This window comes from Dromiciops gliroides, chromosome 6 (assembly GCF_019393635.1).
Source record: "Dromiciops gliroides isolate mDroGli1 chromosome 6, mDroGli1.pri, whole genome shotgun sequence".
Lineage (NCBI taxonomy): Eukaryota > Metazoa > Chordata > Mammalia > Microbiotheria > Microbiotheriidae > Dromiciops > Dromiciops gliroides.
Window position 1 is genome coordinate 180,930,685 of NC_057866.1, and position 23,876 is coordinate 180,954,560.

The 23,876-nt window shown below is 35.2% G+C and overlaps 1 protein-coding gene across 13 annotated transcripts in view; it reads left to right on the plus strand.

Annotated features, from left to right (window-relative positions):
- Positions 1-23,876, plus strand: part of NPY5R (neuropeptide Y receptor Y5) — a 174,313-nt gene that overhangs the window by 1,189 nt on the left and 149,248 nt on the right. For 11 of the 13 annotated variants that reach the window (XR_006353638.1, XR_006353639.1, XR_006353637.1 and 8 more), the window contains 2 exons: positions 4,468-4,537; positions 7,472-7,570. The gene's annotated coding sequence lies outside the window, so the exon portion shown is untranslated. Of the gene's footprint in view, positions 1-1,265; positions 1,332-4,467; positions 4,538-7,471; positions 7,571-11,762; positions 11,789-23,876 lie in introns of those variants that run through there. The other 2 variants (XM_043972952.1, XM_043972953.1) reach the window with 2 other exon arrangements.

Consider the following 23,876-nt stretch of genomic DNA (forward strand, 5'->3'; position numbering starts at 1 on the left):
GAGAGATGGGGAGTCAGGTTATTTTGGGTAAAGAAAAATATCCTAAGCAAAGGCAAAACCAAATATAGCACATTCATGAAATAATGAGAACAAGCCAACTGGAGTGAAGGCTTCCTGTTGGGAAATAGTAGTAAATAAAGCTGTCCACCCATCTATGGATGGGTTGGGCAAGGTTATTAAGAAAAAAAACCTAGAAAGTTACGAAGAGGAGGTTAGACTTGATGCATTTGTAGTAGGTTTCTATAAGTTATTGTACAGGTGAGTGGCTGAATGCCTCTTTCATAACAGACAATTAAAATTTTGGTTCTACAAAAATGTGTGAAGTCTTAGGCACAGAGGGGATTATAAACTAATGGAGCAATGGGAGTATGATATGAAGTAGATTGCAATAAGAATAGAGTAAAAATCCAAGTGTTTTAAGTGAATTTTTGTTTGCATGAGTTAATGAAATGATGGATTGGAAAATTGCGTCTGGCCAAAGATTGTTGTCTGGATTAGAGAAGAGATTAGATGGTGGATAATTCTAAGGTTGACAATGAAAGCAAATAGGTGCACTCAAGATTAGATCTCCTAAGCAAAGAAAAATCAGTTCTTATTCCAATATGAATTCTCTTTTCTTCCTACTGAGATAGTCTCAAAAATAGGAAGACAGCTATGGAGGAGATAAGGAGTCATTGAAAAAGAAAATTTTGCCTTTTGAGATGTAATTATTCATGTTTGTTGTAAAAGGTATCAGATTTGTTAATACTGCAGATAGATTGCTGTTTGATGTCTATTGGTGTTTATCAAAAGTAATAGAGCAATAATTAAAGATTTACATGTGATAAAATCTGCCTTTACCATCCCTGAGGAAGAATAATCTTAATGGCAAAAACTGTTATATTGCACCTGCATTGAGGTTGATTCTGTATTCTCCTTTGTGTGTCTTGGCTTTCTAGAAAAATCTGGTATATACCACCCACTGAGGTGGATAAGTAAATCAACTTATATTATTTTTCTAAAAACCTCCAGAATCTAATGGTGTTTTGTTCCTCATTCATTAGCATAGATAATTTGAAATCAATCAATTAATCAATAATCACTGATTGATTAGCATAGATAATTTTAAAGACCCAATATACTTAAATGAGGACAGTGAATATAAAAGAATTCTATTTATTTTAGTATGGACTAGGCATCTGAAAGAAAAAAAATGCTGTTTACAATTAAGAACTTAAGTGGAGGCTTGGTTTATTACGTTGACTTGAGGCAAAAAAAACACGTACTGTATGCTCATTTGGGTCCTAGCCTTTGGAGGATGTGCATCCTTACTCTTCAGCTTGCTTTTAAAGGTAAAAGAAAAAGAAGGAATGATTTTTTTTTTTAAACATTTATTAAGGGGGGAAGTATATATTGGATGCTATATAAAAATACATGTAATGCAACAGGTAATTTATCAAGTACTTGTTGCTAGGTCTTGGGAGACACAAGGATGTGGTTTCTGCTCTCAAAAAATTTATAGCTTAGTAGTGGGATAAAAGAACATAGGTAGTTATAATACATATTGTTACCTGCTATGTTCTGCATTATAGAGATAAAAAACAAAATGCTCTGTGTATCATGAAGGGAAAAGATGTTAGGCAAGGGATCTTGGAGGAGGTGGTATATGAGTTGGGTCTTAAAATATGGAAAAAAATTCAGTTGGGTAAAGAAAAGGAGAGTTATGCTATGATGAAGAAATAGAGGATATATTCTAAAGCCATGACTATTAAGGAGACTGTGACTTAAGGACAGATAGCCAAATAAATTATAGGGTCTGGAATGCCAGGCTAAGGATTTTAAACAATGGAAGCCATTAAAGATTCAAGTATAAGAATGGCTTGAGCCAAAATCTTAAAGATTCATCTGGCAACCAGGTATTGTATAAACTGAAGAAAGGCAGACCAGTTTTGAGGCTGTTATACTCATTAGGGACTGAAAAATAGTGGGGGAAATGAAAAGGAAGAGATGAATTCAAGAGCTATTTCCATAGTAGAATTAATAAGACTATTGTGGAGAGCTAGAAAAGGGAGTCAAGCATTGCTCAGTATTGAAGCTATACCTTTATGCGTAAGGGTTGAACTTGAAACTGAACTTTCCCCCACCCTGACTTTCCTCTTTGTCAATTTATGGTTTTCATGTATGGTATGTGTTAAAATTGTTCTATATGTTTTAAAGTGAATATTCAATAGAAAATGCTTGTCAATCATGTTACTATTAATTCTAGAACTCCAATAGTAACAAAGGTAGTAATATAAGATAGCTTAGTAGGAAGAAAAGCTAAGTCTTTCAGAAACCCCTGCATAGATCATTGATCCTTATATAACTCAGTCGTTTGGGCAGAGCTCCACTAGAGTGTACCCTAGTTCCGCAGCTCCCACTGGTAGGAACAACTGATTTACTCTCTGGCATTGAATACTGCAAAATGTTGTGCAACATTTGGTAGACATATATTTTTGTAATAATAGATTGTCCATCTGTAGAGAGAATTGTGGTTGGTTAATCAATCACATTTTAGCCTTAAATAATTTTTATAATTTTTTTTTCTTCAGATAGAGACTGTATTTGTTGGGGATAATTGTAGATGGGATTACTATTCAGGTAGAGTTGGGTTAGATAGCCTATGAGGTGGTTTACTACTATGAAAGTCTGTAATTCTATGTTAAATAGTCATTATTTGTATCTTTTAAGGCTTTGTATAGTATATATTGAGAGGAAATGCATATGTGGAATCAAGGGAACCAAGATGGAGGCAGGGATGAAGACTGTGGGGGCGTTAGACTGAGTGTTTACCAACTGTCTGCATGAAATTCAGGAGAGGGCGACATGGGAACCTGACATGCATATATATGTGCTTATGTAACCAACTGCAGTGCCACTTGTTCCTTACCAGCAAGTCCTTACCTAACCCTTTGCCTATTCCCCCCCCAAACCTCATCTCCAAAAGCTATCAAGGCAGATATTATATATTCCTTAAATCACAATATTTCATGGTTTGCTGAGATTTTAAAAATTATTTCAAACCTCTTATTGCAAGCTATGTCATCTTAGTACCATTTACCAACTGCATAGCGCAGAATGAGAATATGCCCCATAACAGCTATTTTTCTGGATACTATTTTCCTGTGGTTAAAAGCAACAAGTTTATAAAAAGGGATATTTTGCTTAATTTTAGTTTATTTACAGTTATGTTTGAAGCAAATATTTCCCTTCCCCTTTTCCACATTTGTTAATAGGTTTAACTGAGCCTTTCCATTGTTGTCCATATTTCATATTTGCAGTTATATAAATGGAACCTTAAAAAGGTCTGTCTTTTAATAAAATAAAATGGAAGTTGTATGAAGGTGAGGCAGTAGTGGAAAACCTTCAAGAATCAGATTATTATTATATAGATGTCAGCATTTGTTGTCCTTGAAAGAAATGTATTCACACAAATGCTTTGTTCTTGCCAAAGACAACCATTTTGAAAGCAGTTGATCAGATTTGTAAGGAAGACCAAAGAAGGTTTCATACATAAATAACTTTGCCTTTCTATAATTGTCTAATAAAGTATATTCATTAACTTAATACAATCCTTTGCACATAGTAGGCACTTAAAAATGCTTGTTGTATTTAATTAAATGTCTAAATCCAAGTATATTGATAAATGTGTTCCAGCACCTATTTTTGTTTATAATTTCTATCCATTTGCTAGTGGGTTAATCTTTCATATTTGAAGAATACAATATTGGTAATTTTGTTTTTTGTTTTGAATTTTGACCTCTACAATATTGTTTCAGTTTAGATTAAGCACTATGCTCCCTATTATTGTGCATGCATTTAAACTCATTTTTAGGGAAACAATGTTTGTAAATAAGCAGATTAATCCTACCTGAGCACTGGGGAGGTGATGATCTATTTGGTATTTGTAACCAGATAATATGGAAGATAAACACATTTTACAGTCCCATTGGATTTATACATTTAGGTAGACACATCTACATCTTTTACTGTGCTTTAAGATCCTATACCTTTGAGATTCAAATTAATCATTTTACTGATGTAGAAAATATTTGCAAAAATTCCTTTTATTCTTGAAACTGTTAGCAATTCTGTGTTTATTAATCCAAACAATTTTGATTTTATTCAAATATTATATTAAAGTCTCTGTAAAAGATCTTCTCGATTCAAAGATTTGAATTGCCTACATTACACAATCATTTGTAAAGCCACAGTCATAACCCTCTGTGTGACATGAACCTGCAAACAAAGCCTCCTTGAATTTGTATCATACCATTTTTATCTATCTCCAAAGCTAACACTGAATCCACATGCTTTCCCTAATTGCCAAAAGAAGAAAATTGGTTGCCCAAGAAAATATCAGTTTCTTTATTTTATTAGAAGTTTCAAAATATTTTTTTTTTAATTTAACAAAAACAAGGATTCTTTTCTTTTCTTTTTTCTTTTTAGGCAATTGAACCTTAGTACGGACATAGGAAATCTTTCAGGAGGAAGACATTGGGAACTTATTCTCATTTAGGTAGGTGTTTTCTACCCTTCTGCAAATAACCACAATCAAGTTTGGGGAGGAAATTATATTACTTAGTTAGCTCTTACCTATGCAAATGGAACTTATATGCATGTGTATGATTAGCAGTAGTTGAGCCTTCCCTCTAGAGCTGTGTGTTTTTTGAAGACTTTAGGGCTCAGAAACAATCCTTTTCGCACACACAAAAAGCCCTATTCCCCGAGTTCACTGGTCTTTATAGACTTTCTTCCCCATTTCAGGCTTAGTTTAACTCTTCTATATTCATTGCTCTAAACTGAATACTGTTGAATTTAATTGATTATATTCTCTCTGCAGGCAAAAGTTCCAGTCTACTGTGCTGTTTGGATGTTTAGGGTTGGGGAATAAATGGTTCTTCTATTTGTTTAAATTGATGTGTTTCTTGGGAGTTTAATGACTTATAATACTTTGAATACTTAAAGATGTAGTTATACTACATGTTATATCTCATAATTAACTGTATGTTTACATAATGTAATATTTAGTACTTCTATAGTATACTTAATGTAGTCTCATATCAGCATATTAGAATGTATAGACTATGAAAATCTGAAATTATAGGCTCAGATAGTCACAGCTGGAAGGTACCATTTGATGCTCTCCAACACTCCTTACAGCTCCTAAATCTATAATCCTATGACGTTGGCTTTTGTTGGCTTGGTCTTATGGGCCAAGACAGACTAATCCAGCCTCATCATTTCGCAGCTTACAAAGCAAAGACTTAGAGAGGTGAAGTAAGTTATTCAATATCACACAACTGGTGGAATCCGTGCCATATACTTTGATTACCAGCAGTCATTCTACTATATCATATTGCAGCTTTGAATAAGCCCTTTTGAAGTCCTCTTCCCACATCATTTAAAATGTCCTATGCATGCAAATTATAACTTTAATCTTATTTTTTCTTAGTTATTAAATGAGTTATTTTATAATTAACGAATACTGTGTTAATTAACTAAAATATGTTTTTAAAAAATCATTGCATTTGTCTTTCTTACTATCAATTAATATTTTATTCATTAAATTCAACATGTATTATGTATCCCTACACACTCAGCACTTTGATGTGTCATAAACCACAAAATTCTTGCCCTCAAGAAGTTTAAAAACTAGTAGGAGGCATACAATATGCACAAATAATTGTAAGGCAAGTCTTTTTTTCCCCTTATTTTTGGGGAGGGAGGGGTTGAAATTTGTGATTTTTATCAAAGGAGATAATTACTTGGGAGGAAATTCCTTCTACTCACACATGCTTAGCACCTAGTTGCCTGGGGGCACTAAGAGGATAAATTAATTGGCCAGGGTCACACAGCTGGTATATATCAGAGCTATAACTTGGATTCAGTTGAATATATAAGGGTTAGAAGTGGCATGAAAAAAAATAGAACAACAGGTTACATTTTGTTTGGAGGGGAGAAGTATAAAGAGAGACCTCGAAGATGGTATGATATTTGAACTAGGTTTTATAGGAAAAGAATTATTTAAAAAGATGGGATCGTATGTGTACGTGTTGGGTTGGAGGATGAGATGGGAATGGATTTCAAATATGGCGGCCTTTGGTGTAGGATACAGGATAAGATCAGAGAATAGTAAATTATTCAGTTTGTTGGAAGCATAGAAAACAGGGAAGGGGAGTAATGTGAAGAAAGGCAAGTTGGGACCAGATTGAGGAAGTTCTTGAATCCAAAGCTAAGGAAAACAAATAGTATTCAGTAGACTCTGAGAAGCCAACAAAGGTGTTTAGCAAAGGAAGAGGGTAGGTTATGGTGTAAGAAAGAGGTGATAGGGACCTAAAGGAGAATGATAATAGTGGTAGTCAAAAGAAGGGGATGGAGAGAGAGAGGATGATGAGGGCAATTAGGATTTAGCAATTTATTAGGGGTAGGTAGGGCAGTGGTGAGGAAGAACAGAAAGTCAAAATTTATTCAAGCAGTGCAGAAGTACAAAAGGAGGTTTTCCAGGGTTGACTATATGAGGAAGTGAATAATGGAATATCAAAGGGCTAGAGAGTCAAGAATGGAGTAGAGTTCATGAACAAAATGACTTGACCATAGCTAGAACAGTGGCGACGGGCTAGAAAAATAGAGAGGGTTTGAGGAACTGGTGGCCCTAAGAAGGGCACATCACATTCAAGAGGAATGAGGATGACAAGACAGACTAGTGAGAGAAAGAAATCTGAGAATTCAATAGTTTTGAGTGTTATACTAGTAAATGATTGAAATACAGTGAAGATGTGAAGAGATCAGGGAACAGAGAGGCTGAACTGTTTGCAGGGCTGTTAGTGTGAATAGTGATGTCACTTCGGATGATAGCATAGCACAGGGAAAAGAGTGTTATTGGAGAAGGTAAAAGTGACATGTAGGTTAGTTGGTGGCAATGACAAAGGTCAGGCAAATGGTTTAGTCAAATAGTTTGAAATTTAGAGGAAAATAGGCTTTTGAGTGTTGGTGACAGAGTGGGTCTGAAAATGGCAGTGGGAGAATAATTCCTCCTTCTGGAACAATGAGGCAAGGGAAATAGAAGGGGTGGTTAGCATTAGACAGTGTATTAAAGGATATGCTACCCTCATGAAAAAGCCAGGTTTTGGTTAATACCAGAAAGTAGAAAGAACATAAGAGGAGAGTCTGACAATAAAATGGAGTCTGTTGTTGACAGTAGAATAGGTGTTGCAGAGGGGGTAGGGAATATGGAGGGATTTGCTGAGATGGGTCTTGGTATTACTATAGGGAGAAATAATGGGAAAAAGGACTTGTATCTTTTGTGGTAAGAGAGATGAGAGGAATAGGTGGTTAGGAGGTAAGCTGGAGGGATTTGTTAGCCACAGAAAAGGAAGAACAGTGGGTAGGCAGTAAATCAGTTCTAATTAAACTGTTTATATGATGGAGCCTTCACTATTCAATCCCCCAGGTGGCTACCAGTGGTTTGATTGCAGCCGGGAGAGACAGCGATTTGGGCTCTGGATCGGGAGCTGAATTGGTCCTATACCCTCGGGAATGGCTTCTCCAGGTAACTGACAGTTATTGATTATACCTAGGCAGGATTAAAGGTTTTGACTCCTAAGGCAGAGTATTTATACATATGTTTTTGAAAAAGACTGAAAAGAAGCATTCCTTAAAAACTTTAATAACTTGATATTATTGTATTTGTCTACTGGGGTAATTAAACAACAGAGCAAAGTATTAAATCTTAATCGGATTTTACCATCTCATTTTGATCCAGATCTATTATCTATTCCATATATTTTGGGGATTTGAGTCGAAACCAGGGGTAGGCAAATTAGATGGGATTTAGAGCACAACATGCAATAAGGTATGAGAGAAGTATTTTAATGTAATTCAAAAGAACTGTGATATCATCAGCATATGGGTACTCCCTCTAGTGATGGGTTATAATGTCATCCATGTTTTACTAGATGGCTTGATGTGACAAAAGGCAACTGGTAGCCATCTTTCTGAGGAGCCTTTTTGAATTCAGTTAATTTTCAAATGACAGACATAGTCTGTCATTCATATAGTCCATCATTAGTGCATATTCAAAGCCTCTATCTTGATAGGACCTGCTTGAGCTTTTGTTCCCTGGCACAATCTTCTGTTATCCAGGGTCTGATATTTAATGAAGGGTCTAAATAGTAATATTTATAAATGACTATGCTTTTAATATCTCCAAATTCCATACTCCATCTCATGTGTTGTGGTGATGACTTCTGTAGACTAAAGCAAATGGGGAAGTACAATTTTCGAATTTTGTTTGGGGTATTTGTATACCTTGCCTCATCTTTGTTAAGAATCCATGCTTTTTCCTATTAATTAGCCCATGCCATTCAAAGATTTGGATTCAGTACCTGGCCATGCTAGTATGAGAAGATTTTCTGTTATTTCCCAGTCCACTTGAAACAAGCACGACAACCTATTGTGATCAGTACTGTAACCAGTATCAAATTATCCAGTTTGCCAGTTAAAAGGTATTTTAATCTAGAGAGGTAGCATGGTATAGTACATAAAGAATTGGCCTTGGATCCTGGAAATCCTGGTTTCATATCCTGTCTCTGGTACATACTGCCTCAGTGGCCCTGAGCAAGTCCCTTAACCTCTCAGAGTTCTAGGCAACTATCTAAGACTAATAAGTAGAGAGAAGGGGCTGACTGGCTAATGCCTTTGGAGTTTTCTCCTCTGAGAGTTCCCTATACCCATGAAATCACAGGGCCAGTGCCTATCCCCAGTCCTTATTTAATATAGTATAAAATATATCTTATATATGAAGGACCATTGAAAATTGATGGTCAGAAGCAATAGTCTTGTGAACTTTTTTCTAGAAAATTAAGGGACTATTCTTGAACCATTAAACAATTGCTTTTAATGGCCAAAGAAAAATAAAATTATTGACATATGAAACATGAATTGTATACATTCATGAGGGGAGTAATAATTGTAATATGTTCTTAAGTCTCAGCTTTAATCATATTTAGGAAAACTAGTTCAGGTATCAGTAATAAAATTAGGGTTAGGAACTGTGGAGTAAAACCGGAAAGCCAAATAATTGTATTTATGCCTTAAAATTCGTGTTGGGATTAATTTCCAGAGATTGCAGTAACATGTCTTAATACTATGCCAAGTCAAATCTAAGATATTCTTCTCTAATACTGTTTTATTTCTTTGGATTATGATCAATTTATACTTTTGTTATCCCCCTGAAGTGTAGCTATGGAAACATGTCATGCAACAAAAAATTCGTTAGTAAATCTAGTTAAGTTGGGAAGAATTTGGAAATTTGGGAAGTATTCAGCTCATTCCTTAAGAATTACTTTATTATTTGTATGCTGACAAGTGTTCACTCTGCTCTAACATTTCTATGCAATACATCAAAAGGATAACGAATAATTAAGGAAAACTCATACTTTGATAGAGTACATATAGGGTGCTTTGTTATTGCTATTTACAAGCAAATTAAAAATAAACAATGTTCTTTTTTTCAGTAGACCTGCATATTGTTATGATGTTCAAAAGCAAATAATATTTTAAGTTATTTTCAATCAGCACAAAAGAATTAAAAGTAATATGAATATTGTTTTCTTTCCATCAACACAATTCTGCAGTTCTCTTAATGTCACCACTATCCTCCTTGTCACCTAGGCTAGAAATTAGAAAATCATCTTTGACTCTTCCCTTTCCTTCAACCCTACATCCAATTTTTTCTTTCCCTTCCATCTACACTGACACCACCCTCATTTAGGTTTTCAAAACCTTACACCTGCATTAAATAGTAGCCGTTTGACTAATTTCCCTGCTACCAGCAGCTTCTACCCTTTCCAGCCCATCCTTTTTTGCCAAAGTAATTTTCCTAATGTAGAAGTATGAAAAGAATTATTTTCCTGTTCATAAAGCTGCATTGGCTTTCCATTGCCTACTTGAGTAAAACACACCAACTAGAGCTGGGCATGTAAGGCCCCAGTTGTCAGGCTCTAGCCTTATTTTCCATATTTCCCATTGCGTAATCTATATTCCAACCAATATGTATTCTCTGATCTCAGCCAACTCTTTCCTGTGTCCTTTTCTATGTACATGCTATAGTTCGGGCCTAGTACATCTCCCATCGAGTGGACTCATTTTCTTCCTAGGTTCAGGTGCCACTCCTTCCATGACATCTTTTTAGATTTCTGTGGCTAGAAGTGATCCCTTCCACCTTCTTTCCCTTTTTTCTTTCCTCCCTCTTTCATGGGATTCTCATACATCTCCAATACACTTAAAATGTTTCTAACTTATGTTGTAGTTACTTGAGTAAAGGTCTCATCTCCATACGAGATTATAAACTCCTTAAATGTGGGAACTATGTCATTTTTAATATATGTTCCTTGCACATAGTAGGTATTTAATAAGTTAGTATTGCTTTGATTCAAACAAATGCAAAAAATTTCATGAGTACTTCTTGACTTAGCTTACCAAAAATTTAAAGGAGGATGCTAACTAGAAAGATGAGTATTTTGTTAGATGTACCTTTTTAAAAAAAATCCATGTTCATGTCTTCATTTAATAATTCATCTATTCAAGAAATCTTTATTAATAATTTTTCCTTTGATTGTTAAAAGCAGCGATTTGATGGCTCAGGAATATTAGCTCAATTTTCTAGAAAAAGAAGACTTTTATAAAGCCATTGCTTTGACCTTTATGCTTACCAACTGTTTCCTTTGTTTATAACAAAGAAGAAAAGAAGCATTCCTGGCTCCTAATGTAATATAGAGTCTATATTTTATTAAATATCTGTATCAATTGGAAAAGTTCTGGGTAGTTTGAGTACTGCTTACAGTAATCATCACAAAAGTTCACCAAAAAGCTGTGGTTGTTTCAAATGGAATGGGTAATCTTGAAAAATCCTTTTAAGTCTACAGGAGACCAGGAAATGGTTCCATATCTGTTCAATGAAAAAGTACTAATTTATGGGTGAAAGAATGGATTCCTAGTAGAGCTGGGAAGGTTTGAAAATTGTACCTCACTGTGTGTGTTCCTGTCCTAGAACATGGGAGGCTTTTACTTGATTTGACTTATCACAAATAATACCTACATGCCATGGACTATGAAATGACACATACATATAGCTTTGTTGAAAGATTATGAGTGTTTCTACTACACAGAAATAGAACCTTGGAATTCATTCAGAATTCTGATAAAGATGGACAGATTATAGCTGCTATAAATATGAGGTCAGCAATTACTATTAATATATTTAAATTCATTAATTCAGTGTATATTTTTATAAATTTTATCTAGTGAATCTAATAGTAGCAGTCAATGTCCATCAATGGCAATCCGATACAAAAATAGAACATCATGCTTAAACAGTAAGCCTGATAATTGTATCAGTGAGAAGAGAGTAAAATACTAAAATTTTGAAGGTAAATTATCATTTTAGGTCATCTGCATGACATAGAGTTAAAGTTGATTTCTAAATAGGATCCTACTTGGTTGAGAATTTAAAAAGGCCAGTTGTTTACAGAAGCACTTTTTAGCTTTTATAAACACAGAAATATACACATAAATCCAAGTCATTGTTACTTCCACACATGCCTATTTTTAGGCACTTCATATGAGGGCTTGTGGTAGATAAAGGTGGGAACTAAATGGGGCTCCTACCATCCTCTAACTACCATTTGACTTTCCCTTCTTGCACTCGCTCCAAACCATCCACTACTTCAAACTATGTGGAGGGAGAAGAGGAGTGAAGGATGAAAAGGTAAGGTGGGAAGGCAGGGGTGAGGGAGGGAAAGGTAGAAAATGGTTTTCTTGAGGGGTTTACTAAGATGAATGGAAGAATAGAATAAAGAGTGACAGAAGATGCTGAAGAACTCTGTGTCCTCATTTATCCTCTCTTCCTTTGCTCCAGTCTCAGATGAAGATGTGGCCTTCCTCTTTGCCAAGGCTAACCCTGACATTTGTGGCCTTGATCCCATTCCTTCTGGTCTCCTCTGGGGCCCTGCTATTTCAGTGATTATTTCTCTCTCTTTTTCTCCCTTTCTCAGTTCTTTCCTGCAAACAAATATATTCATTTTTCCTCTCCTTTAAAACAAACAACAACCTTCCCTTGATCCTGTCATCCCCTCAAAATGTTGTTGTATATCTCTTCCCCACTCCCCTCTACACTGCTAGTCATATAGAAAGATTAGTATGCACTTGCTGCCTCTACCTCCTTGCCACCCACTTACTACTCAGGCCCTTAAAATCTGGCTTCTGACTTCACTTGATACTGAAATTGCTTTCTCCCACATCACCGAAAAACTTTAAATTGGCAAATCCGGTGGCCTTTCCTCAGTCCTCATCCTTCTTCACTGTTCTGCAGCATTTGACACTGAGGCCTTCCTTTCTTCTCTTTTCCCTTGGTTTTCTTTAACAAAGCTTTCTCCTGATTCTCCTTCTGCTAAGCCTGATCACACTCCTTTGTTGCCAAATTGATTTATGTTGTCTTCCTTCTGAACCTGTAAGTGTGGGTATCCCTCAAGATTCTCTGCTTTAAATTCTCACCCATATTGATTTTATTCATAGTTTCACTTAATATAAATCTCTTTATTCACCTCTAATCCTTCCTGAAACCTCAGTCCAGCACTACTGTTTGCCTGTTATACATCTACATCTGGGTATTTAAGTTATATCTCGGCCCTTTTGAAAGAACTCATCTTTTCCCCTGAAACTGTCATTCTTCCCAACTTATTACATGAAATCCCCATTTCTTTGGTCACCCAGGCCAAAATCCTAAATTTATTTTTAAACCTTACTACTCAGTTACTCCTCATATTCATTTAGGTTCCAAGACTTTTTTGTTCACCTTTCATGTTAATCTCATATGTGAAGAACATAGTATGGGGAAAATAGCACTGAATTTGGAGTCAAATGACCTAATTTCATCTTTGCCTCTGATCCTGACTAGATATGTGACTATCAAATAATCACCCAATCCCTCTATAGCTCTCAGTTTCCTCACCCCTGACATGAAACTATTAGCTTAGGTTATCTATTATTTCTAAGTCTGTTGCTCATTTAGTCACGTAAGTCCTGGATTTGAACTATAAGAACATGTATCTAGAGTGTGAAGGACTTCAGTGTCCATTTAGTTCAACTCCCTCATTTGACACATGAAGATATATGCCCAAGAAAGTGAAGAGGCTTTCCCAGTGTTACACAAATAGTATGCTATCTCTGCAGTTTGCTATCCATGTAATCATACACAGGTCTCAACCCATTCTCTGTAAAATGAGGGAGATGGACTAGAGGCTATCCAAGGGTACTTCCGAGTTCTAGATCTTGTAATTCCTTCTCTAGCTTCAGATTAGGCCCTTATCTCCCCATGTGCCCACTGCAATAAATCCTTACTAATTACAGTCTCTTCTAGTCTACAATCCATCATTCACTCTGCTTCCAAAATAATTTTCCTGATGATAGCTCTAAGAGTATTGTTTGGATCGGACCATTTCTTCCCCTGTGGAAAAACCTTTGGTATTTTAGTAGAGGTAGTAGACTACCAATGCATAAGGAGATATTATTGTCAGATACAATCCCAGTATTGGTTTGTTTTAATTAATGCATTTCTTTGTTACAAGGGAAGGTTTTCTGGGGGGTGGGGTTTTTGGAAAGTGACAGAAATGTAAATTGAAGCATCAATAAAACATTAAAAAAACCCTCACTGTTTCCCTATTGCCTTTAGGATTAAATAAAAATGCTGTACCTTGACATGTAAGACCCTCTACAATCTCGCTCCAACCTCTCTTTCCAGACTTACTTTGTATCAATTCTGCATTTCAGTTAGCTGAAAACTACTAGCTGATTCTTGATTTCATTCTGTAGTCTCACACATTTCATACATTTTTGTAGTCCATCCCTCATGCCTCGAATGCACTTCATCGTTTGAATTCAGTTCATTTTAAATATCATAAATACTACTATGGCATTGTGTCATGCATGCACTGAGACTATAAAGACAAAAATTAAGCCCTGTCTTCAAAGAGCTTGTATCTACTGGGTTTCCAGTTATTGAAATCCTTGTCTTCCTTTAAGAAGTCAGATCATGTTCCTGCTCCATGAAGATTTCCCTTCAAATGAAGTCAGTTTCTCTCTGTCCTTTAATTTCCTTAGTGCATTTTGTTGAGACTCCTCCTTTACCCTTTCACAATGTACCTTTTGTCATGTTTATTCCCCTCTTAACCACCTCCTTTACCCTGGAGGAAATTCAATGCTATTTCATTGACTCACAAACATTCAGAGTTGGGAGGAACCGTAGATTCTTATCTGGTCTAATCTATGACCCATATAGGAACCATTAACAGCAGTTGAATCCTCCAGCCATAGGTTGAAGACTTCTACTGACCAGGAAACTACTATACCTCCCAAAAAAGTTCATTCCACTTTTGCATATTACTAATTAGGAAATTTTTCTTACAGTGAGCCAAAATTTGCCTGTACCAACTAATACCCATTGCTCCTATTTCTTACCGCTATTTAATTCCATCTTACTAGATTTGGCTCATTGCACTAGACAATCAGGGCCTTTTTTGGATTCTGACTTGTAAAGCGTTTCATTCTTCTGAATTGGAGCCATTCACTGAAACAATCTGAATAGGGGTTATTCGCAGAAGCATTTCCACATGGGAAATCAACATTCACATTTGGGAGGGGGAAAAGGAGAAAATCCACACATAAGATTTGCCTGCTCAAATGAGATTTATTAAGGGATACCCTTCACAGTGGATGGAGGCCTCAGGAGGAGCTTGTGAGTTCAGATGGAAAGCTGGAAGGGGGACTACAGAGCCTAACTAGTCCAACCACCTCATTTTACAGGTGAGGAAACTGAGGCTCAGGATGGTTAAATGACTTGTTTATGGGCATATAAATTCTAAAGACCAGAGGCAGGATTTCAATGCAAAGTAACTTCACAATCAATGCTTTTTAAAGGAGGGTGGTATGAATCTTAAGTCTTTGTCCAAACAAGATGGTTTTACAGTTTATCATTGTTGTATTGGAAAAGCCCTATCTCTAACATACAACCTTGCTCCCAGGAGCTGTAGGGTGCTGATTGGTGAAGATGTCATCTGTTACTTCCCCTTCTAGCCATATTCTTTGTACTCAATTCCCCAAACTACTTGACCTTAGCTAACGATGGAGAAGGAAAAACTCATGCCTTTTCAATAATCCCAGATGCTATAGGGTCACTTGGACCTTCATTTAACACTTATCTATGAAATTGGGGGTGGAGCATCTTAGCTGGTTATATAAGTGTAAGCAGATGAGCAAGAAGTAATTATAACTACATAAGTATCAATGTTATACTAACCAGTCGATATGGATATGAGTATTCCCAGAAATTTTTTAATTAACTAACAGTTGCCAGGGATATGGCCTTAGGTTCCTCAAGAGATAAAAGGTCCCTTTGTGCTTACAGATTTTCTTTTGGAATTACATATTACTATCAATAAATATTCTACAAGAAATGGGTAATAAAATTCCAAAGCTCCAAGCTTCCAACACAGGTGGAAAACAGGTATACATTTTCTAGCAAACAATATTAGCACATCTGAATTTTCAAAGGAAGTAGCACATAGTTACAAAAAATTCTAACCAGGAAACATACACATCATAATAAGGATCATAACAATTATATTTAAAGGGGGCCTGCAATATTTTCCTAGCTTCATATCAACTAAAAATTTGAAGAGCTTACCATTTTATGCTTTTATTCAAACCTTCTAAAAATATAAAATAGTATAAGGCCACAGAGAGATCATTGAGTCACTTCCACTTCAAGATGACATTGGCCCACTAATCACTACTCTTTGAATTTGGTCATTCAACCAATTCCTAATCCATCTGATTACATTAATTTCCACAGTTCTCTATCTTTTACTTAAGAAAAGTCTGTCATATGTCTTGATTAAATCTAAGTAAACTAAATCTATAATATTTTATTGACCTACCAGCCAAAAACCTGTAAAAAAGGAAATGATATTCTTTTTTTTCTCACTATTCCTTGATAAAGATGTTAACTATAGTAGTAAGATAACAAAAATGTATAAACTGGCATGGGAGGAATGGGATATCTCTATTTGCAGATGTCGTTTGCTTAGAAAATCCCAAAGAATAAGTGAAAAAAAAATAGAAACAGCTGCTGTAAAGTGGCATGATCAATACAGATCCACAAAATCATCAGTACTTTTCTATACTGCTAATAAAAACTAAACCACAAAATGAATAAAATGTTTATGAATTAACTTACAAAGATAAGATTTAGGTTAAGAAAAAGAATTGGAAAAGGTATTGACTGTTCGTGGTTAGACTGTGCTAATATAGAAATGACAGTGGTACTCACTGCCAGATTTCAAATCAAATTATTAAAGTAGGATTCATCAAAACTGTCTAGTACTGCTTTTTAAAAAAAGGATTCATGAAATAGTGTAAGTAAGAAACAGAATCAATCAAAAAGAGGAACCCAGTGTTTGACGATCAAAGAGCTCATCCAAAACTTAACCAAAGAGCATAAATTACTTGGGAAAAGAATTGTTGGGAAAACTAGAAATAATTTAACATAAATTAGATCTAGACCAATATCTTACACTCAAACTCAAAATGGCTATGTGATTTGATTTTAGAATGCCAAACCATATTTTAAAAATCAGAGGAGAAGATCAAATACATTTCACAACCATAGGCAGCAAAGGAATTCCTAAAGAAGAGAAAGTGTCATAAAAGATAAAATAGATAATTTGTGTAATGATTGGAATGACGCCACTTGCTAGAGAGCTACTGTAGGAAAGCTCTGCCATGAGGAGAAGGCATCTGAGGGCAAGCCATGTGGTCAAGGTCCTTGACATCAGGAAGTGATGTTTGCTTGTGGGTACAGTCTATCAAGGCTACCAGCTAATCAACTTGAGGAGCCTCCCATTTCTGGGAGGAGGACATGAAGTAGGAAGTGGACACTGGCAGAGGTCATTTCCTCTTTTGGTTCCTGACCTCACCATGGTGGATTGGATGATGGGGTGTCTTAGAAATAGTTAGATTTTCACCTTTCTCTCTGATCCTAATGCTCTTTAATAAATACTTAAACACTTAAATACTCTTGCTAAAGCTTATAATTTATTGGTGACCACTCATTAGATTTTAGATAGTATAGCTATAATTTTAGCCCCTTACATTTGACTACATAAAATGTAAAACACTTTTGCATGTATAAAACCAATGAAGACAACACTAAAGGCCCTTGCCCAATACATCTACTCTGTTTAAAAAAAAAAATCACTCTATAAATGACCACATGCAACACTACAAAATTTAATAATAATAAAGTTATTTAGTTCTGTACCAAACAAGCTGCCAAAGAATTATTTTATAAAGAGGCAGCTAGGCTGGTACAGTGAATAGAATGCTGGGCTTGGAGTCAGGAAGACCTGAATTCACACTGTGTCTTAACTTCTATGTCTGTTTCCTCATCTGTAAATTGGTAATAACAACACCAAGGGCTCAAGATTATTGTGATGGTAAAGTAAACTAAAAGTTGTAAAGCATTTTGGAAATTTAAAAATACTATTTAAGTTCTAGTTGTTAGTAAAGAAGGAAAAATAGCAGTGAAATTTAGGGGAACAAAAAGTCAAGAATCTCAAGGAAATAATAGGAAAAAAATTGAGCCTAACAATATCAGATCTCAAATTAATTACAAAGTAGTAATCATCAAATCTGTTTGGTCCTGGATAATATATGGGTTGATAAGTGGAACATATTAATTATACACTATGTGGAAGCATATTAACTCAGTAGCAAAATCTTCAGTAATCCCAAAGACTATCTACCTCCTGGGATAGGACTCACCATTTAGCAAAAATTGTTAGAAAAACCAGAAAGTAACCTGGCAGAAATTAGGTATAGGCCAACATTTCACACCAAGTTAAACACCAAATGAATACATAGCTTAGACATAAAAGATGATATCATAGACAAATTAGAGGAACAAGGACATTATTTAAAAATAGGCAGAACCAATGTAGTTGGAAGGAAAAAATTTTTGTAGTAAGTTTTTTGTTGTTTTTTTTGTTGTTGTTGTTTTTGGTTTTTGGCAGGGCAATGAGGGTTAAGTGACTTGCCCAGGTTCACACAGCTAGTTAAGTGTCAAGTGTCTGAGGCCAGATTTGAACTTGGGTACTCCTGAATTCAGGGCTGGTGCTTTATCGACTGTGCCAACTAGCTGCCCCGTAGGAAGTTCTTTTGATAAACATGTCCTGACCCAAGATATAAGAAACTAATTAAAATGTATAAGGACAAGAGCCATTCCCCAAAAGATAAATGGTCAAAGGACAGGAAAGGGCAGTTTTCAGAGGAATAAATTTAAACTATCAATAAACATGAAAAAAAGTTTCAATTCACTCATAATCAGAGAAATGTAAATTAAAGCTGAGATTCCACCTCTTATTCAGCAAATTGGCCAAGATATCCCCTCCCTGCAAAAGACAATTGTTAGAGGGGCTGTGGGAAAACGGGTCCAGTAATTTTTGGTTGGAGTTATGAATTGCTCTAATCATTCTGGAAAACATTCTGGAACTCTACCCCCTTTCTTCCCCCAAGTCACTAAGCTGCATGTTCTTTGACCTAGCAATACCACTACTAGCTCTACACCAGTGATGTGATGGAGTCAGTTTAAACTGGCTCATGAAAACCATTTGCTGAATTTTGTGTGAGCATTTATACCAGAAATTGCCAAATGTTGTAAATCAGAGCTTGATTTATTGTTGTATTCATTATTTAGAAGGATGAAAAAAATAACACATATTAAAATTAAAAATGTGTCATGCTTACATGTTTGCTTGAGAGACAGTTGTTAAACATTTATCAGCAAACCCCTGCCTATAGCCCATAGAGATAAAGGAGGGAAAAAAAAACACTACCATAGATAGATAAATATTTGTAGAAAAAACTAAGGGGAGGGGGTGGCCATGTCCGTCATTTGGGACGTAGTTAACAAATTATCAGGTAAATGTATTGGAATATTGTGCTTTACAAGAAATGGTGAAAATGGATAGTATGAACCAATACAGAGCAAAGAGAATAGAACCAGAGAGCAATTCATAAAATAATAACACTAGTATAAAGAAAAACAGCTTTCAAAGACTTAAGAACTCTAACCAATGGAGTCACCAACCAGGATTCCAGAAGACTAATGATGAAGCACCTAATAACTAAAAAATAATGATGCCAAGATAGAGCAGGAGATATTTTTGGACAAGGCCAATGTGAGAATTTTTTTGCTTAACCCCCTCCCCCCCAATGGGGATTGATGAAAGGTGATAAAGGATAGAGATAGGATAGTGAAAAAAGAAAGTTAATTAGGAAGTACATATACTTATGTATATGGAAATGCCCATTTTTATGTTTAAATTCCAAATTTTAAAAAATAAAGATGTTTAATGGTTAAGAAACTCCCTCAGATTATGTAAACTGGCATACATTACAAAAATGAGAACAGTAAAATGTTGCAAGAACTGGGGAGAAGATAGGCATATAGATGCATTTCTGTTTGAGCTGTGAAGTGGTCCCACAATTCTGGATAACATTTTGGATTTATGTAATAAAAACAATGAAGCGATCTATTCCTTTGGACCCAGCAATCCCACTACTAGGCATATACCAGATGGAAGTAAAAAATATAAATACAAGTTCACTATATGCTAACATAGCATCACACTCTGGTAGCTAAGAACTGGAAACAAAGTGGATGCCTATCAATTGGGTAATGACTGGAAAAAATAACTGGTAATGTGACTGTTATAGAATATTACTATGCAGTAAGAAATGATAAATCTAAAGAATTCAAAGAAACATGAAGATTTATATGGAACTTAATCAGGACAAACTAAGTTGAATGAAGAGAATAATATACAAAAAGACTACTACAATGTAAATAAAAGTATTGCTAAAAGAAAAATCAAACGATAACTAAAAAACCAGTAAAGGTCCTGCAGAACAGATAATGAAACATACTGTTTTACAAATACATATTTTTTGTATGTGGAGGTATGAATTGGCCCAACCATTCTTCAAAGTACTTGAAATTATGCAATTAAAAGGAGCAAAATTACCATACCCTTTGACCCAGAGAGTGTACTGCTAGGCATATAATCTAAGGCACTCATTTAAAAAAGGTTTCATATATACCAAAGTATTGTAGTAGCCAAACAACAACAACTGGAATCAATTGGGGAAACAGTGGTTCAAAAATAGGAATATTATTGTGATATAAGAAACAAATATGATGAATACAAAGAAGCACAGAAAAATTTATGTGAACTGATAAAAATTGAAATAAGCAGGGCAAGGACAAAATATACATGACAACTACAACATGAATAAAAAAACCCAGTAGCTACAAAACAGTTAAAACTTAATGTTGTAGGGGCAGCAAGATGGCGCAGTGGATAGAGCACTGGCCCTGGATTCAGGAGTACCTGAGTTCAAATCCAGCCTCAGACACTTAACACTTACTAGCTGTGTGACCCTGGGCAAGTCACTTAACCCCAATTGCCTCACTAAAAAAACAAACAAACAAACAAACAAACCTTCATGTTGTAAACATAAAGAACAGGCCCCAAAGAAGAGATATGGGAAGAAACCCTTCTCCATTCCTTTACAGAGGTCAGGGTATGAGGCTGTTTAACACTGTATACATAGTGAATATATTGATGGGTTTTGCAATTTAAAAAAAAAAACAACAAACTTCCGCTTTTAAAAGAAAATCATGGTTATAAGGACTGCCTGTTTAGGGAATTCAGACTAGACAATGTCAAAAGAAAATATATCAACAAAAATATTTTAAGAATCATCTTTCCCCCATTGTGTTAGATTGGGGCTTAGGACAGCTTGCAAAATGCAATCACTTTATTTTTTTATTAATAATTTTTCTTTGTCACAAGAAAGAATACATTCCAGAGAGAGAGGAGATAAAATGATTAATATAAAAAGGTATCAAAACTTTTTTTTTTTAAAGAAATGCATTTATTCTGGAATGACTTTTTCTAGATGAAGCCATGTTGGCTTTTAAGAATCATTGTTTCCTTTTCAAGTATTCACAAACAATAGTTTAGAATTTTACTTGGACTGTAAGTCAAGCTTATCTGGTTTTTGTAGACTCCCTGTTAGCAAGGAACATATTGTTTTTCACGTTTATATGCCTACTGTCTAAACCTAATGTTTACACATAATAGGTGTTTAATAAATTTTATTGAATTGAATTCTCTCGAATCAGAAATATTGCTCCTTTCTCTCTTCTACTGCAAAAAACTTTTCCAACCTCAGGATTATATTGTAATTATAAAACAAGGAATGTTTCAAGGAGCACAGCATACTGTTGAATACACATTTCTAAAAACAGGAATAATTTGTGAATAGCAATTAGATTCTTTATATAACATGTAACTGAGTGATAGCATATTTTGCCAGTTCTGAAACACTAGTTCCTTTTCTAATATTATGTAGGATCCTGGTTACCTGGGATAATATGAACGAGAGTAAATAGAACACTGTTTCTTCTTCTTTTCCAGTAGGGCATACCTTATAGCCTTCCACAAAAAAAGTCTTGAGGGTAAAATTCGAAATGTAAGGCAACAGCTTTTCAGTATCTCAAGTATATGGAAAGGTTGTCATTTCCTATTGCTTTTTAGGGCCATACAAAGTACTAGTTTCAGTAGTAGGAAAAAGTAGTATACTGGAGAGGCAGGGAACCTAGATCTTATTCCCAACATTGACTGGTTATGTGACCTTAAGTAAGTCACTGGATTTCTCAGCTTCAGGGGTTTTTTTTGTTTGTTTTTTTTGGTGAGGCAACTGGGGTTAAGTGACTTGCCTAGGGTCACACAGCTAGTAAGTGTTAAGTGTCTGAGGCCGGATTTGAACTCAGGTCCTCCTGAATCCAGGGCCGGTGCTCTATCCACTGTGCCACCTAGCTGCCCCCCCCCCTTTTTTTTAATCTGTTAATGAGAAGGAAACCAGATCATCTTCTAAATTCCTTCAATGTATCACATTCTCTGCAAAAAGATCTCATCCAATCATTTGCTCCATTGTAGTATAGAAGTTAGCAAGGGCAAAGCCAGTGGAGCAAAAGCAGGTTTTCTTGAGCTAGAAAAGGCCTACATTACTGGCCAAGATATGAGAATGTTATCATTTGTTTAAAGATCAGCCTAGCTAAGTTTTGAAAGGCTAAAATCACGAGAATGTTGGTCATACCATCAGATTTCTAGACACATAACTTAGGACTATTATTAGGTCATAAAGAGATTGTGAGCAGTATTGTAGAAGTAGTGCCCACATAGTGTTGAAATATTAATGTTCTAAATGCCCTGATAAAGAAAAGAATCAACCTTTTATGCCTATGATAGCTTATGACTTTTATTAGTTGGTTATTCCCTCAGGATGTTAATGTTTTTTATTCTGTGTGTTTAAACAGAACAGGTATCTTAAATGTATCTTGTACATCTTTTGAATTTTCCAAAACTTTCAAATGTAAAAAAAATTATTTTTCAAAAGCAAATTAGTTTTCTAGAAATTGTTCATAGTGCTATATCCAGTTGTTTTGTGTGTGTGTGTGCAATTGAGGGTTAAGTGACCTGCCCAGGGTCACACAGCTAGTAAGTGTCAAGTGTCTGAGGTCAAATTTGAACTCTGGTCCTCCTGAATTCAGGGCTGGTGCTTTATCCACTGCACCACCTAGCTTCCCCCTAAATTTTCTATTTCTATCATTCCATCTTCGTCCATAATACATATAAATATTCTGATTTGTCTGCTATAATGTTTTTAACAAATACAATTTAAGAAATATACATATATGTAGATAGAGATAGATCCAAATAGAGGATAACAATTCAGGCAGTCCTCAACTTATTTGATAATGCATATTTGGTGTTTAGCTATTTTACCTGTGTTAGCAAATTACAGCAAGCACAGTACACAGTGAATTTAGGTTATTTTGTTTGTCCCTAACATGTTATGCTTAAGACTTCCCCTGACTCTCAAACTGAGTATGGCACCACAGCTTTCTTTTACAGTGAATGGCCCCTCCCCCAGAATGTCTCAGCAATACATTCTGTGGACCTGGCCCATTGGGTCAAGTGACAGAAGAAGGAGGAAGGGGGTAAAGGTAAACTGTATTAAATGAATCAAGTAGATACTTATTGAGGGTATTGAAGAAAGGAAGATTATCCTATTAAGTAAAGAGCTATTTTCCTTTTGAGGTTGGGACATTACCTCTAAACACAGTTCTAAAAAAGGCAGTAAAAATGTTTTGAACAGTGGTATCATTTGAATAATTCTCACCTACCAAGGGAGAATTGAGATTTATAAGATTTTATATATTTTGTGGGTTTTTAAAAACTTTTATTACTTCACAGCCACATATTTAATTCTTTAAAATAACTGATAAAAGTAAAAGTCTTCTAGTGAGAGTTGCTATTCATTGTTGGAAGATAAAGTACAACACTTGAGAAAGGTAAACATTAGATTTTGTGGATTCAGATCAGACTTAATGTTGTGGGGTTTTATGTTTGGCCACCATTTAAACCCAAACCTTGAGACTTGTGAATCCAAAAATGTATTGATGAATATGAAAGGAAGAAAATTTCTGGGTAAATAAGGATTACTCCATGCATTTTAGAGACAAGTATGCTTGTTTAACATTTGAGGATAACTCAAGAAAGCTATTCCCAGAGCTATAGAACAACCAACAGTGTAGCATTTATGCTTTCCTATAGGAAAATTAAGTTTATTTTTTTTAAAGGGTCTTGAAATGGACATTAAGTTCACAAAAA